The sequence below is a fragment of the Natator depressus genome, chromosome 1 (assembly GCF_965152275.1).
Source record: "Natator depressus isolate rNatDep1 chromosome 1, rNatDep2.hap1, whole genome shotgun sequence".
Taxonomy (NCBI): Eukaryota; Metazoa; Chordata; order Testudines; family Cheloniidae; genus Natator; species Natator depressus.
The window spans coordinates 144,215,426-144,230,149 of NC_134234.1; the positions used below are offsets into that span (position 1 = coordinate 144,215,426).

Here is a 14,724-nt window from a genome sequence, read left to right on the forward strand (position 1 = left end):
TTTTGTGGTGTGTAAGGTGTGATTAGAGGGGTGCATTTGCTCACAGGAGATAGTTAGAACAGTGAACTGGGGGACAATTCTTGAGTGAACTAAACTTATTTACTGTATGGCAAGTCTCATACTTTTTACTTCTGTTCAGGGAAGAGAAACCGAATGTGTAAGAGCTACTTCTGGAACAGAGATCAATTAGGAAGCACATGAAAATGAGATAAAAATGTGTTAAAATGTATCAAAGTTTGGCTTTGGATTTGGGTAGAAGTTCTTGCTGTTCTTGCCATACCGGTTTATGTAACTCTGCTGAAGGCTCAGCAAGAGCTTCCCTTAATGACAGGATCTGTGTCATCTCTTATCATATGTACAGTGGCCATCAGTACATCAGTGTACAGTTAATAAGTTATAAACAGTGCTATTGTTTTTTTCATTAGGATTCAAGATGCCCACAAAAGTACATTATTCATCTGACTTTAGAACATCTTGAATATTTATTTTAAGGCCACATGTCTATCTGATGCAGTTTCACTGGTTTCATCTCTGTGTTATTAATGTTCAAAGCTTCAGGTGGTTCCCATGGAAGACACAGAAGAATGGAATATGGCACCCATGACTGCTGGAAAGATTGCAAAAGTGTGTGTTAGGTGGGGGGGCGCGGGAGGAAGCACCCAACAGAGGCCAAATTCAATGGCATTGAGACTCATGTGCTAGGTCACCATGCTGCTTGCTCAAATGTGACTCAGCCACCCTTCCATCATGCCAGCAGGGAAGGCGCTCTGCCATTACACCACCCAGCAGTGGTCAGGAGCAGGGGACGAAAGGGTGCTGGGCCCTCTTCCCCCACCCTAGTTGTGCACCTGATGAGTCCAGGTTCTCAAAAGTGGTGGGGGCACAGCCCCCTGTTTAAAAAGTACTGGGGTATTGTCCCTCCCCCCATTTCTGGCACTGATATGGATTGCAAAGAGGAAAAAAATAATTTATCTGAATAAATTATCATGTGTGCGCACAACGGGTGGGGGGAAGGGGAGGTAGCCTAATAATCAAGGATACTCTATTTGCCCCTCTCATCCACATCCACTGTGCACAGTGACAGTGCCAAAAAGGGTGTAAAATTCCACTGTCTGAAGAAATACACCCAAATTCTGCTTACACATGTATACTTCAGAATATTGCAGCCTGTGTGCAATTTATGCAAAAAATCCAGTGCTACAATGCTGCTTCAGTGACTAGAGCAGAGTAAGCAGCAGAGCTCAACTGAGGAACAAATGTCAGAGGAAGGTGTGATGGGGTGTTCACCCCACACAAGGGGAAGTAAGTTAAATTAGATTAATTAACCTGATAGACTGGGGGAGAGCCAGGGATTGAAATGCTGACTGACGATGAAGCCCAGCTGAAAAGGAACAGGCGGGACTGGTATAAAGCCAGGAGGTTGGCAGGAGAAAGGGACTGTCTGGAAGTAATCTTCAGTCACTCTCTGTGAGAAGGGAGGTGTGTTTGGGGCTACAGAGTTCAATAGTCTGCAGGTACCCTCTTTGAGGAGGGAGTTTGGGCTGATAGTCCCAGAGAGGGGAGCCAGATGATGTAGGTACGAGTCCAAGAAAATAGAAACTGGGTTTGGAGAAAGCAGACCACAGTTGCTAGTTGCTGAAATCCAAAGTAGAGGGAGGGCCTGCGTTCCCCTACCAGCCACTGGGGAAGTGACACACACTGGGCAGTGGAGAGAAGACTGCCATCTTGTATAGAGAGACTTTGATGCTCTGGAAGGGGATGACTTGAGTGAACTGTCTGGAGGGCTAAACTACAAAGAAAGAGCACCCTGAATCAGAGATAGAGGTGGCAGGGTGTGAGAATAAGTGGCAGAAGGGGGTGTCAGACCTTTAAGGAAACAATCCCCATTGAAGTCAGGAGGAGATTCCTTAGCAACCTGTGACAGATAGAACAAAAATGCTGTCTTGTTGAAAAAAAATCCTGTCATACACAGATACAGATTTAACCTGATTTTCTTCATACAGCTGACCAGACTACTGCTGACTCTAATAAAAGCTCTTGCACTAGATTTGACTGTTGGCAGTGCCGGGATTCTTACAGGATGGTGATTTTAAAGGGACACACCTTTACCCTTCCCCAATGGGCTAATCTAGTCCTTTTTCTCAAATGTATGACAGCATTATTGGGTCAGATCCCCAGCTGGTGTAAAGTGGCAAGGTCCCCTTGATTCTCACTGATTTACAGCACATGAGGCTCTGGCCCTCAGTCCTGAATACCTCCCCCCAGTAGTCTTGTTGTGGATACATGCTGGAGGTTCTTTGTCCACTTTAATATGCATGTGTGTGAAGGATTGCTTTCTAAAGGTTTTAGTTGTCTCTGATGATCCTGAGGCATTTTACCATCAATAGCTTTCCTGGAATTGTGGTGGTTTTGTACGGAGTTGTTAGGGAATTATTTAACAAAATGTTTATCAGAAACTATTGGCTCATCAAAACCAAAACATTTAGTTGGGGAAAGGTTGATTTTGACAAAGTTTTTAACATAATTTTGAAAAATGTGTTGACACTTTCAAAATAAATAATTCTAGTTTCCTAGATTGAAACAACTTTGTTTCAAATTTAAGTTATTTAGAATAAGGAAAAAAATTAAAAATAAAAAGGTTAAAAACAAAACATTTCAAAATAAATAAGAAACATGTTTGATATCTTGAACATTTTCATGGGACGGGAAAACCATTTCCCACATAACTCTAGTTTTGTACAACTTTTTCTTCTATGTTTGCTTGGATTTTTTTTGTACTGTTCCTGGATGGAAAGCAGGATATATTCCTCTTCTTGATTCTTCTTTCCTTTATACTGCAGTACACATTCAGAGTTACTCCAAAAACTACTTTATTTCCCTTTGTCTACATTTATTGTGGGATCTTGTCTGGCACTCTGGGAACTTGCATAGTTGAATGTAATTTTTTTTAAAAAAATCTCCTATTCAGGAAATCACAGTCACCCCCTGCTCCCCCAAAAATGAGATCTTTTTTCAGACACTTTATTTTCAGTCTTCAGCAGTCTGAAGTGTGGATTCTACCTTTTTGCTGACTTCTAGCTTTTTCACTTTGGTTTCCAATTTATCCTTCTCAGTCTCACTCTTTATGCACTCTTCCTCCAAACGTACATATTCAAAATGCATCTGCCAATAGAATATATACAGAGAAAAGTATCCAGCCTAAGTACCATGGTGACTAGCACTGTGTAAATACCTAAAATAGATTGAGCGTTCTTTTGCATACAGTTCACAGTTTTCAAGGCCCCCAGTTCTTTATGACACCTTCTAGAAGCTAAATATTTTGTAGTATCTGTTTGTATTGGTGACAGTGTGCTGTTTTTTCTTCTGCAAATTGAAGCTTATTACATTTCTGCTGATGTTCTGTCCACAGGTGGTCTGTGTCAATTATTTTTTTGCTTCTGGGTAACGAATGCCGCTACATACTCATTTCAGTTCTGTTGCAGAGCACCGCAGTTCTGACAGGCTGTGAGCTGCCCTCCAATCAGATAAATGTGTGACCAGCTTCATTAGAGAGAAAAGGTGGGTGAGGTAATATCTTTTATTGGACCTACTTCTTTTGGTGAGAGAGACAATTTTATCAACCTAGTCCCTCTAATATCAGGACCCACATGACTACAACTACACTCCATGAGCAGCTTCATTCTAGTGGGAATCCTCATGTCCTGACTAACCTGGAGTTCTCACAACTTGACAGTGTGTTTGCCTCATCCATAATGGATGACTTGTCCTTTTTCCTTCTTGGTTTTGAATTTTGTCACCTGAGCTAGACATCAAGCTTTTCCTTGCCACATGTATGATGCCCATTTCCAAATGCTAGAAAAGTTAAGTATGTTCTAATTTGGGGATATGAACTACTAGATTGTCTGCAAGTAATTTGAGACATGGTGGTCTTAAGCTTTACCATACACCCTGTCTGTGCACTGTTTTTCATGCCCAAACCATGATTTAATAGCACCTGTGACATATTAGACTTCTGGTTTCAAGTGCATCCAAAATATTTCTGAATCTTCTTGTCCATATCGGACATTGTTGAGAAATTGCTCCTTTCTCATGACTTAAATACTGGAAACAGCTACACCATTGCCAACCTCAAGCATGCAAAATTCATAAGTTACCCTCCCACCTCTGATAATGGCTTAAAATGAGTACTTTAAAGTAATACATTGTGCAGGATTTATATTTGCCTTCTGGTTTTTGAGCCTTTAGTGTTCATATTTTCAGGCTCTTTCCTGCAAGAATGAGGGTTAAAAACTTACCTTTAAAATCTGAGTTTCTCATGACTCCAGGTGTTGGATCTTTAAGAAAAACTCCAAATAACCTGTCACAAATTCACTCACCAGCCACTGTGCCACCTTGTGGATGACTGAAGCATTGCAGGATTTTTCCTCAGTAGTCCTGCTGATCAAATGCGTCATTGGTCTCCTTTTGCCTTGTGACTTGGCCCTCTCTCTGGGTCACCTTTGGGCTCCCTCCTTTGGGGTAAACTGGGATTTTCTCCTTGTAGTCCCAGGAGCTCACACCAGATCAACTGTTTGGGTCCAGGGTCAACAGCCCTTCTGGATGATTGATCCTGTGTCTGGTGTCTTCCTGATGAAGCTGTAGGAGAACCCAGCCTCTCCTTATACCTTGGCTTCCAGCCTAGGGACCCTTGTAGAGGTGGTTAGGGTCTGTCTGCTCAGACTTATTGCTTCTTCACTGAGCTACTCCCTACATTCTCCTCAAGGGCCTTGTTTTCTCAGTGGGGTCTGTCTTAAGGGAAAGATCCTTCTTCCAGTTCTCAACATAACAAAGGAAACGAAACTAAATTAACAGAAATAAAGAATGACATCAGCTTCTGTGTCCTACTAGAGACCTTCAGACATCTCTTCTACTGCTCTGTGCTCACAGCCAACCTAAGGTGGCGTAGTGCTCTGCTGAACTTCTTTCTGGGAGCTAAGGATCAGAGGTCTGTTACCTCCCCAGCACGGGCCTTCTCCTTTATTAAGTCTCCTTCTCCAAGACTGACGTGCCTTACAGATGTGATGGGGAGGGGCTGCCTGGGCCCAAAGCTGCTCTGTAACTACTTCTTGCCTGCTACAGGGATTGCATAACTCATCCCAGTGAGTCTCATAAAATCATAAGAACTGACAACACTGGCATAAAGACAATGATCATGGCATACTGCTGGGTGTATTGTTGCATTTTGTACAATCTACTTTTTCCGTTGCATGTTGTTTTCTTTCAGGTTTTTTTTTTTTAAGTTGATGGTCTTAAAAGTCTTGATCTTCAGCTTGTTGGCGTCAATAGCATACCCCTGGTGACTTAAATAGCAGGAAGATAGTCTTTTCCCACTAGATTCTGGGCTAGGAGGTGTACTGTGGCTGACCACAAAGATGGCTGCACACATAGTTGCTGTTAGCCTCTTCTTTCCTCAACACAAATGGCCACTCTGCTTACAAATCAAGAGATCTATGCATATGGACTTAACCCTTCAAAATACTAAGCATTCATGCAAGATGGTGAGTGCTCTCAATTCCCATTGTAGGAATTCCACTTTGTAGGATTGACCTCCACCCCCAAAATGGAATCTTACTTTAAAGTTTATAGAGGTGCGTAAATAGAGTAAGAGTTATTCACAGAATTCTAATGAGATTATTTTTGGTAAATTCCTGAAATCTCTATTAATGTATTTGATGAATAGAAGAACAGTAGACAAGATAGACCTTTCACTTTTAGATCATCAGTTTAAATCCAGCCCAAATTAACAGTTACTGAGAGTTACCGCCACATGGCAGCTCCTCAGTTTGAAATCAGGCTCATCTCAGTCTGTGTTATAAAAAACTGTCTTTGCAGATGTTACTATTCAGCACCCTTGTGGAATTCTCAACTGAGATCCCAAGGATTGGATGTGCATTCAGATGTATCATCCTTTCTCCCTTAAGTGTGGTCCTTAGGCCCAGAATTGAACCTCATTAATAGGGCATGATAAGTAAGTCCACATTGCTATACTCTGGATAAATGTAGGCCTTCACTTTCAAGTGCTGTCAATCGAACGTATTTCGTGAGCACTGAATTCATTTGGAATAAAGGTATTGATTTTTTAGCAAATCCAATGCTTTACATTGTGCCAGCGGGACTAGCAATATTCATCTTGCATTAAATAGTTTTATAATACAACACCATGAAAAGAGATGTAGATATAAAGAGTGAAAAATGAAAGCATCCAAGCCCTTTTAAGCACTTACCCTGGGGGCACCAATCTTTCTTAACAAAGCCATCAATAAACCATTTCAGGAATTACAACAAAACAGCAATCACTGCCCAGGTCCTGGATATATGTACCAATCAATCAATACTGTGTTGGTGTTAAAGCTAAAAAAAAGAAAAAGATATTTCTTAGGAAAGTAGAAGCCTTGAGGTGAATGTTATCTAAATATATAAAAATTAATAGAATGCACAAATGATGGCCCTACATACAGTCCCAGAAAAAAAATTGATGTAAATGTGCCTAATCACAGTCCAGAACACACTGTCTCTGCTCAAAGAGAGCAGATTCCCTTATTTCTCATTTCCATGAAGGGAAAGTTCCTTATACGCCTCCATATAAGGGTGCATTAAGGCAGGATTCCTGGATCTGGGCTACAGGCTGGAGAGGGACACAGAGTCCTTTTACTCACAAAGTTGAGGCATATTTAGCAATGGGAAATCCCATGCCTGGAGGACAAGAGTTCACCATGGCGACTGTGGAGCATGAGGGAGTCTGGGCTGAAGACAGAGCTAGGAGCACTACTTTCACAGCTCCTCCTTGTCCCCACACCTCCCTCACATCTTCTTTCCCCCCTGACTCTGGTGCTGCCTGCTCTCAGCAGATCAGCAGTAGCCAGGCTGTGAAGCAGAGTGCAGGCTGCCAGCAAACAAAAGAGGAACCAGTTGCACTTTCACTCACTCCTAGAGACCAGTCATATCATAAGAGAAGGACTTGACCTTGAACAATGGTTGGTGATTCCTACTCCTTCTTAGCACCAATTCAGATTTTTCTGCCTACTCTTCTCCCGAAAGAGAGCATTCTGCTAGATGCTGATCCACAGTTTAGTTCCTGAACCGAAAAAGAGGGAATTATGATCTTGTGGGACTTAAGAGACTTTCTTTTTGGGCTTGGGCAAAATATTTAATCCCTTTGTGCCCTAGTGCCCCATCTGTAAAATAGGGATATCAAAATATCCGTATGATCGCTCAGTGATGAATTGTGAGGACAAATTCATTAATGTTCAGGTAGTGCTCAGGTATAGAACTGTATAAACAGACAAACTAAAGGGGCTTTTCCTTTACATATAATTTATGCCCTGACATATCCAGTGCTGTATTACAGTTCAGGAAAATGACTACAGTGCCATCTGCATTACAGGATGGTACTGTGTTATTAGATCCATTTTTGTAACCAGAGCTGGCCAAAATTTCTCCCTCCAACATTTTTCAATGGAAAATAACTTTTTATTTTTATTTTTCCAGAGAGGTGTTTTTTTTTTCCAAAAAAATATTTTGTTAGACAAATTTGCCCAGCTTTTTGATGAAGAGAGAAAACCACACGCTGGGGGTCTCTTGGGCAGGGAATGTTGGTTGAAAAACTGGGAATGTCTGCAGAAAATATCAGTTTCCAACCAGAACTCGTTTAACCATATTTCCGGACTTTGTCGTGTAATGGTAGTTTACTGTCACAGTTTTTAAAAAAAAAGGATGGTTAATAAGCTCCATGATGTCTGGTCCACTGTGTGTGCCAGCATATTTCTTCATTTTGTTTTTCTAACATCACTGACATGAAGAAGGCAAGCTATAGGTGGGAAAAGGATCCTTGAGCTTTCTGTTTTATTTCTTATTTTCCCAGGATGTCTGCAAATCCCTTGTTTTCCTATCTGAAACAAAAACAACTGTTGTTCTGCAGTTATACATCCTGGATTCTCTGTTGAGCAGTTTGTCATGAAATGAGCAGTTTAGAATCTGTGCTATAGATACACATTCTTCCTTGTATATTTCCCTTAGTTAGTGCCCACCGCTGGCAGTTCCTATTTACTTTGATATGTATTTCTTCAATAATTTGCCTCAGACTTCTTGGTCTTTCTGCTCTCCAGTTAATCCTTGGTATTGCAGTGGCATCATTCAAACATTAAGATTTTGTCCTGCTTTTTCTTAGTGCAAAGTCAGATTTATGACCTCTGTGATTAAGAAAACAACAAGGCAATATTAACTTTGATTAAATCAACTAGCAATTAATTCTTCAGGAGTTCAGCTGGACATGCTGGGTCCCTACAGAGTATTATGCCAAATCTTCAAGCAAAATTTGTAACCACACTTTGACTCCCCATAAGGTTCATCATAATTGAAAAATAATTTCAGATATGGGCATGCAACTTTGTTTGATTATATAATGGTGCATCGCCCATCTTTAAATGATATATACATTGATCAATCCTGCAGTTAGTGGTGGTTTAATCAGTTTATGACCTCCCCTATTTTCCTGTGCCCAGCCTTGCAATGAATGATACTTCCTCAATGCCGTTAGTTTTTGATGGCTTCTGAGAAATCCACGTTAAGTGATCCAATTCAGTTCCTGTATGGAACCACAGAAAACCACGGATATTGGAGGTAAGTATTTAACAGAGGTTTTACAAGATCTAAATCACCTGGCACTTATTGTATTTATTCCAGTTGCTATGAAAAATATAGATGCTGAGATACCAGGTAAGACCAGGGGCTGATATCGTGGCTCTAAGGGGTCATTCTTCACAGTCAGGTGCAAGAAACTACCTATTGGAAAATTATGGAATAGTCTGTCCATAGGAGAAATTTCTTCCTATTTCCCTATCATTTAGAATAAAATTATCATATGTGTCTTCGTCATTTAGAAATCTAAATCCCATTTTCAATAGTGATTTAGGTACTTAGGAACCTAAGTCTAAGAGAAAGTCAATGGGACTGAGGCTTCTTCAGGCCAATTGTTTCAAGGTTTTTAGACATCTAAAGATGCAGATGCTTTGATGCTTTGAAAATATGACTAGGCCCCTCTCTGCATTGTACGTTCCTAAACAGCTTTTAAGATATGCCCCCAAAATGTCTAAGTCCGTTTTGAAAATGGGACTTAGGCTCCTATGTCACTTAGAGTACAGGTGCACTGAAGCTCGGAGCCTGCTTCCTGGGTCAGGTAGGCAGCTGTGCTAGCTCCACTTGAGCTAGCATGCTAAACATTGCAGTATAGCAGGGGGTAGCAAGGGTGACAGCTCAGACTAGCTGCCTGAGTATACGTCTATCCAGACCTCCTGGGTACATATTCCAGTAGCTAGTCTGACACTGCTTGTGCTACGCTGCTATTTTTAGTACATTAGCTAGAGCAGAGCTAGTGAGTATGTGCCTAACAGGGCTGGTAAGCCCGCACCCAGCCTCAGTGTAGATGTACCCTAAGGCACTTTTGAAAATTTTACCTTTAGTGGTTGTCCTGTAATCTAAAGCATGAGTTTATATCATAGAATCATAGAATATGAGGGTTGGAAGGGACCTCAGCAGGTCATCTAGTCCAACACCCTGCTCAAAGCAAGACCAATCCCCAACTAACTCATCCCAGCCACTGCTTTGTCAAGCCTGACCTTAACAACTTCTAAGGAAGGAGATTCCACCACCTCCCTAGGTAACACATTCCAGTGTTTCACCACCCTCCTAGTGAAAAAGTTTTTCCTGATATCCAACCTAAACCTCCCCCACTGCAACCTGAGACCATTACTCTTCGTTCTGTCATCTGCTACCACTGAGAACAGTCTAGATCCATCCTCTTTGGAGCCCCCTTTCAGGTAGTTGAAAGCAGTTATCAAATCCCCCCTCATTCTTCTCTTCCGCAGACTAAACAATCCCAGTTCCCTCAGCCTCTCCTCATAAGTCATGTGTTCCAGTCCCCTAATCATTTTTGTTGCCCTCCGCTGGACTCTTTCCAATTTTTCCACATCCTTCTTGTAGTGTGGGGCCCAAAACTGGACACAGTACTCCAGATGAGGCCTCACAATGTTGAATAGAGGGGAACGATCACGTCCCTCGATCTGCTGGCAATGCCTCTACTTATACATCCCAAAATGCCATTGGCCTTCTTGGCAACAAGGGCACACTGTTGACTCATATCCAGCTTCTTGTCCACTGTAACCCCTAGGTTCTTTTCTGCAGAACTGCTGCCGAGCCATTCGGTCCCTAGTCTGTAGCGGTGCATGGGATTCTTCCTTCCTAAGTGCAGGACTCTGCACTTGTCCTTGTTGAACCTCATCAGATTTCTTTTGGCCCAATCCTCTAATTTGTCTAGGGCCCTCTGTATCCTATCCCCACCTTCCAGCGTATCTACTGCTGAGGGTGCAATCCACGCCATCCTCCAGATCATTAATGAAGATATTGAACAAAACCGGCCCCAGGACCAACCCTTGGGGCACTCCACTTGATACTGGCTGCCAAGTAGACATGGAGCCATTGATCACTACCCATTGAGCCCAACTATCTAGCCAGCTTTCTATCCACCTTATAGTCCATTCATCCAGCCGATACTTCTTTAACTTGCTGGCAAGAATACTATGGAAGACCGTGTCAAAAGCTTTGCTAAAGTCAAGGAACAACACGTCCACTGCTTTCCCCTCATCCACAGAGCCAGTTATCTCGTCATAGAAGGCAATTAGGTTAGTCAGGCATGACTTGCCCTTGGTGAATCCATGCTGACTGTTCCTGATCACTTTCCTCTCCTCTAAGTGCTTCAGAATTGATTCCTTGAGGACCTGCTCCATGATTTTTCCAGGGACTGAGTGAGTCTGACTGGCCTATAGTTCCCAGGATCCTACTTCTATCCCTCCCTTTAAAAAAAATGTAATTGTGGATGATGTTAATATCCATAAAATTTATAGTTTTTCTTTCATACTAAGCCGTTGGCCTCAGTGATCTCTTGTGGTAACAAATTCCTCAGGTTAATTACATGTTGTGTAAGTAAATATATATTTTCTTCAATTTTAAATTAATTGCCTTTTTATTTCAATGAATAGACACATTTTCTTGTATTATGAGAGAGGGTAAATAGGAGCAAGTGACTTATATTATAGGTTCACTAGGTTGTATTCTTCCATTATGCACCGTCTGATTAATCTTTTCTCTAAACTAAGCAGTCACAATCGTTTGTTCCTTTTCACACAGAAGTTTTCCCATGCCTCCTCATTCATATCACCTGTTACTGGATCATTCCTATTTTTGCTATGTCTTGACAAGAGTATCATATTCCAGATGAGGACATACCATTGATTTATGTAATTGCATTATAATATTTTCAGACTTATATTCTGTCCCATTCTTTATGAATCCTAACTAGAGTTGAGCAAAAACTTTCAAGATTACAAAAAGTTTCCTGTTCCACATTGAGACTTTTCAAAAATTTTCACAAAAAATACAGAGTGAGAGACAAAAGTAACCTGGTGTTTAGTCCCCATTCTGCCTTATTTGGCACAGAGACTTAAACATTGGTCTGCTTTCTAGGTGAGTCCCCTACCCTCCAGGCTATTGACTGTGCTGCTATAAAGGGCTCTCAATATATCCCATTGGATAAATAATATTTATAAATAGTAAAATATCCAGTGGACTTGAATCTGTGTCTTCCACGTACCAGGGGGTACCCTAACCAGTAGGCTATAAAGTCAGTCTAGCTCTGGCTCAATGAATGTTGGCTAGAGAGAGATTCAAACAGCTTAAATAGGAGATGGACCCAACCCAGAATAGCCAAAAGCCTGGTGGGAGACACAGCTTCAAGGATCTGCTTCAAATCATGCGGAGTAGGTACCTGAATTTGCATCTCCCACATCCCAGCTAAGTTCCCGAACCATGAAGCTATGTGGCTATGTTAAGAGTGCTCTGATTTTGACCAGAAATTCTATCTTGGACATGAGAAACCATTCCCAGATAAAGTTTCATTGAAACCGACCCTTTCCAGCAAAAACTTTTGGGTTCTGCCAATTGGTATCTTCTGATCAAAATAATTTAATCAGAAAATTCCTGAACAGCTGTAATCCTAACTTTTTTTTAAACATGCCACAACTCTACATTTCATATGATTTCACTGAGCTGTTCACGAGGACCAAAGCTTGTTCTTGAGCAGTTCCAGTTAATTTACAACCCAGCAATATGTATGAGCAGTTAAGCTTATTCCTCTCCAATGAGCATTGCCTTGTATTGGTCAACAAGGAATTTCACTTGCTATATTGCTGCCCATTCCTCTGTCCCACCAAAGTTTCTCACAGCCATCTCTAGATCTGAATAACTGAAATAGTCTGTTGTCACCTACAAATTTGTTACTTCACTATTAGCCATTTTCCTAGCTCACTAATATTAAACACCAATCTCAATGGAAAATCTGTTGATCTTTTGCAATTACCAAAACTATTTATTCCTACTCCCTTTTTTCTGTTTAATTATCTAGTTTCTGACCAATTTCAAAAGTTCACCTCTAACCTCATGAATACTGAATTTTCCATAATAGCCTCTTGTGAGGACTTTTGTCAAAGACTTTAGTAAAGTCCAAGTAAATTATATCAATTAATTATTTTATCCACTGGCAACTAAAGGCAAATGAATCAACCAAGAAGGGATCATATGAAGGGAACATTATTTGTTTTTTAAAACAATTTGTTTAAATATAGGTTTTCAAGTATTGAGTGTGAATGTTGTGTGTTAATGACACTGCCAATGTCTGTCTGTGCATTCATCTAAGTATTTATATGGCACTCACTATCCTCATCATATATAGGCAGAAAGACAAATACTGATGGTGAAGGACATGGGAGGTTTTTTTTATCTCTCTCAATTAAACATGTTTGTTTGCATTTATAGAGTGAACACTTATTTTGACTTTAGTCTAAAGGTTCTCGTTTAAGTTCTGCAAAACAGAATATAGGAACATATTTGTAGTAAAAAGCTGAAGCTTATTTAGAAATGACCTTGTTAACTTTCATGCTTTAGTTTAAAAGTAAAAAGTAGTTGGAAGGAAAAGATATAACTGTACTTGTGCCTAATGCACTAGAGAGCTCTTTCAGAACAATTCAACCACATCAAAAGATTAATATGGCTCGTATAATGCTGTCAAGATCAGTGAGACCTACTATACCGTAATTTGCTGAGTAAGTGCTGCTCACAGAAGTTTGAAGTTGCTTTGGATAAATTTTGCACCAAATATTTTGAAGTTTTGAAGATATTTTATGACAGCAACTAGTAAACCTCGAAAAGTTTGGCAATTCAGTTCAGATGATCACCCCCAAAGTTTGGATACTTGGCTAACCTTATCTGAACTATCCAGATCTCTTGAGTTTTCAAAATTGGGCTAAAAAAGTCAGGAGGATTCATATGATTCACATTATTCCCTGTGTCAGGTCAGGACTGAATACTCTAGAGCAGCTGTTCACAGTAATGTAGCACTTTTGCTTCTAGACTGAAATGAAAAGTCCAATGATAAGAAAGTAAAACATAATGAGACAGAAAATGATCCAAACTTCATAGCGCCTTAAATAAATAAATATGTAAAAATCACCCACTTAGACAATCTTTAGCTTGGTAACAGAAATAAATTTGCTGAAACTTATCTAATTGAGTTTCTTCCTCCGCCTTTGCCTTTGACCTCTCATCTTCTTTCAGGCATATATGCACCTCTTCCTCACCAGGTAAATATTTTGACATGTGCACATCCAAATCTAGGAAAATAAATACAGGCTTAATATAATTTTAATCAAAGACCCATGTCACACTGCTTTTGTCAATCAAAATACAAGAAAAAAAAGTCAAGATAAGTTTAGTATAATTAAGGACAGAACAGAGTTCTGAATCTCGAACAGGCTGAAAAGGAATATAAGCAGAAAACTGTCGAAGAGAAACCGGACTTATGTTTCTGAGCCAGACCACGTTTCATTAGGCTTTTAATAGAATTTTCCATTTAGTTCTACATTTTCTTCCAAGCAACTGTTAAGCTTTCAAAGACTTAATTGAGAGCATTGTACTATACAACTGTATTAAAAACTCCTCTGTTTAAGAAAACTTTGGTTACAATATTTTAAAGTAAGCCTGAACAGTGGCACTACTTAATACTGTTGGTTTTTTTAAATAAAGAAATACATCCTGCCTTACCTGCCAACCATGTTATTAAAATGAATAAAATATAATACAGATTTTCCTTAATAGAGAAGCTTGCTGGGTTTTTTTAAGTGGTTTTTAATTTGTTATTATTTGTTTTTTAGGAAAGAAACAGAGGAGAGAAAATAATACACATTTCATATTTGTTTTATTCCAGATAATACAAATTATAGACAAATTTCACTGGTGGTGGTCAGGAACCCTTAGGATTCCATGATATGTGTTTCTGTTTGTCTGATCCTATATTCAACGTTGCACTGAGGTCTGTTAAACATTGATAAGCTGGCTTTTTTTGCATCAGGTCCTCTGAGACCATTGTGCTTAAATGCCATAAAGACCTGGATTAGGTTTATGTATTGTCAAGGTAGGTTAGATGCATTTTAGTAGTCTGTCTATTCTTCCAAAGGTACCAAATCAGGTTGGTATCATTGTAATGCATATCGGTATTATTGTAATGCATAGCTGGCTCGAATCTTAAGACTTTCATGCAGTTTAATAGAGTTTTCCAATACATTCATTCATTGGCTTGTC

At 40.1% G+C, this 14,724-nt stretch overlaps 1 protein-coding gene across 1 annotated transcript in view; it reads left to right on the top strand.

Annotated features, from left to right (window-relative positions):
- IL1RAPL1 (interleukin 1 receptor accessory protein like 1) overlaps window positions 1–14,724 on the top strand; it is a 1,125,084-nt gene that overhangs the window by 432,928 nt on the left and 677,432 nt on the right. The window lies entirely within an intron of this gene.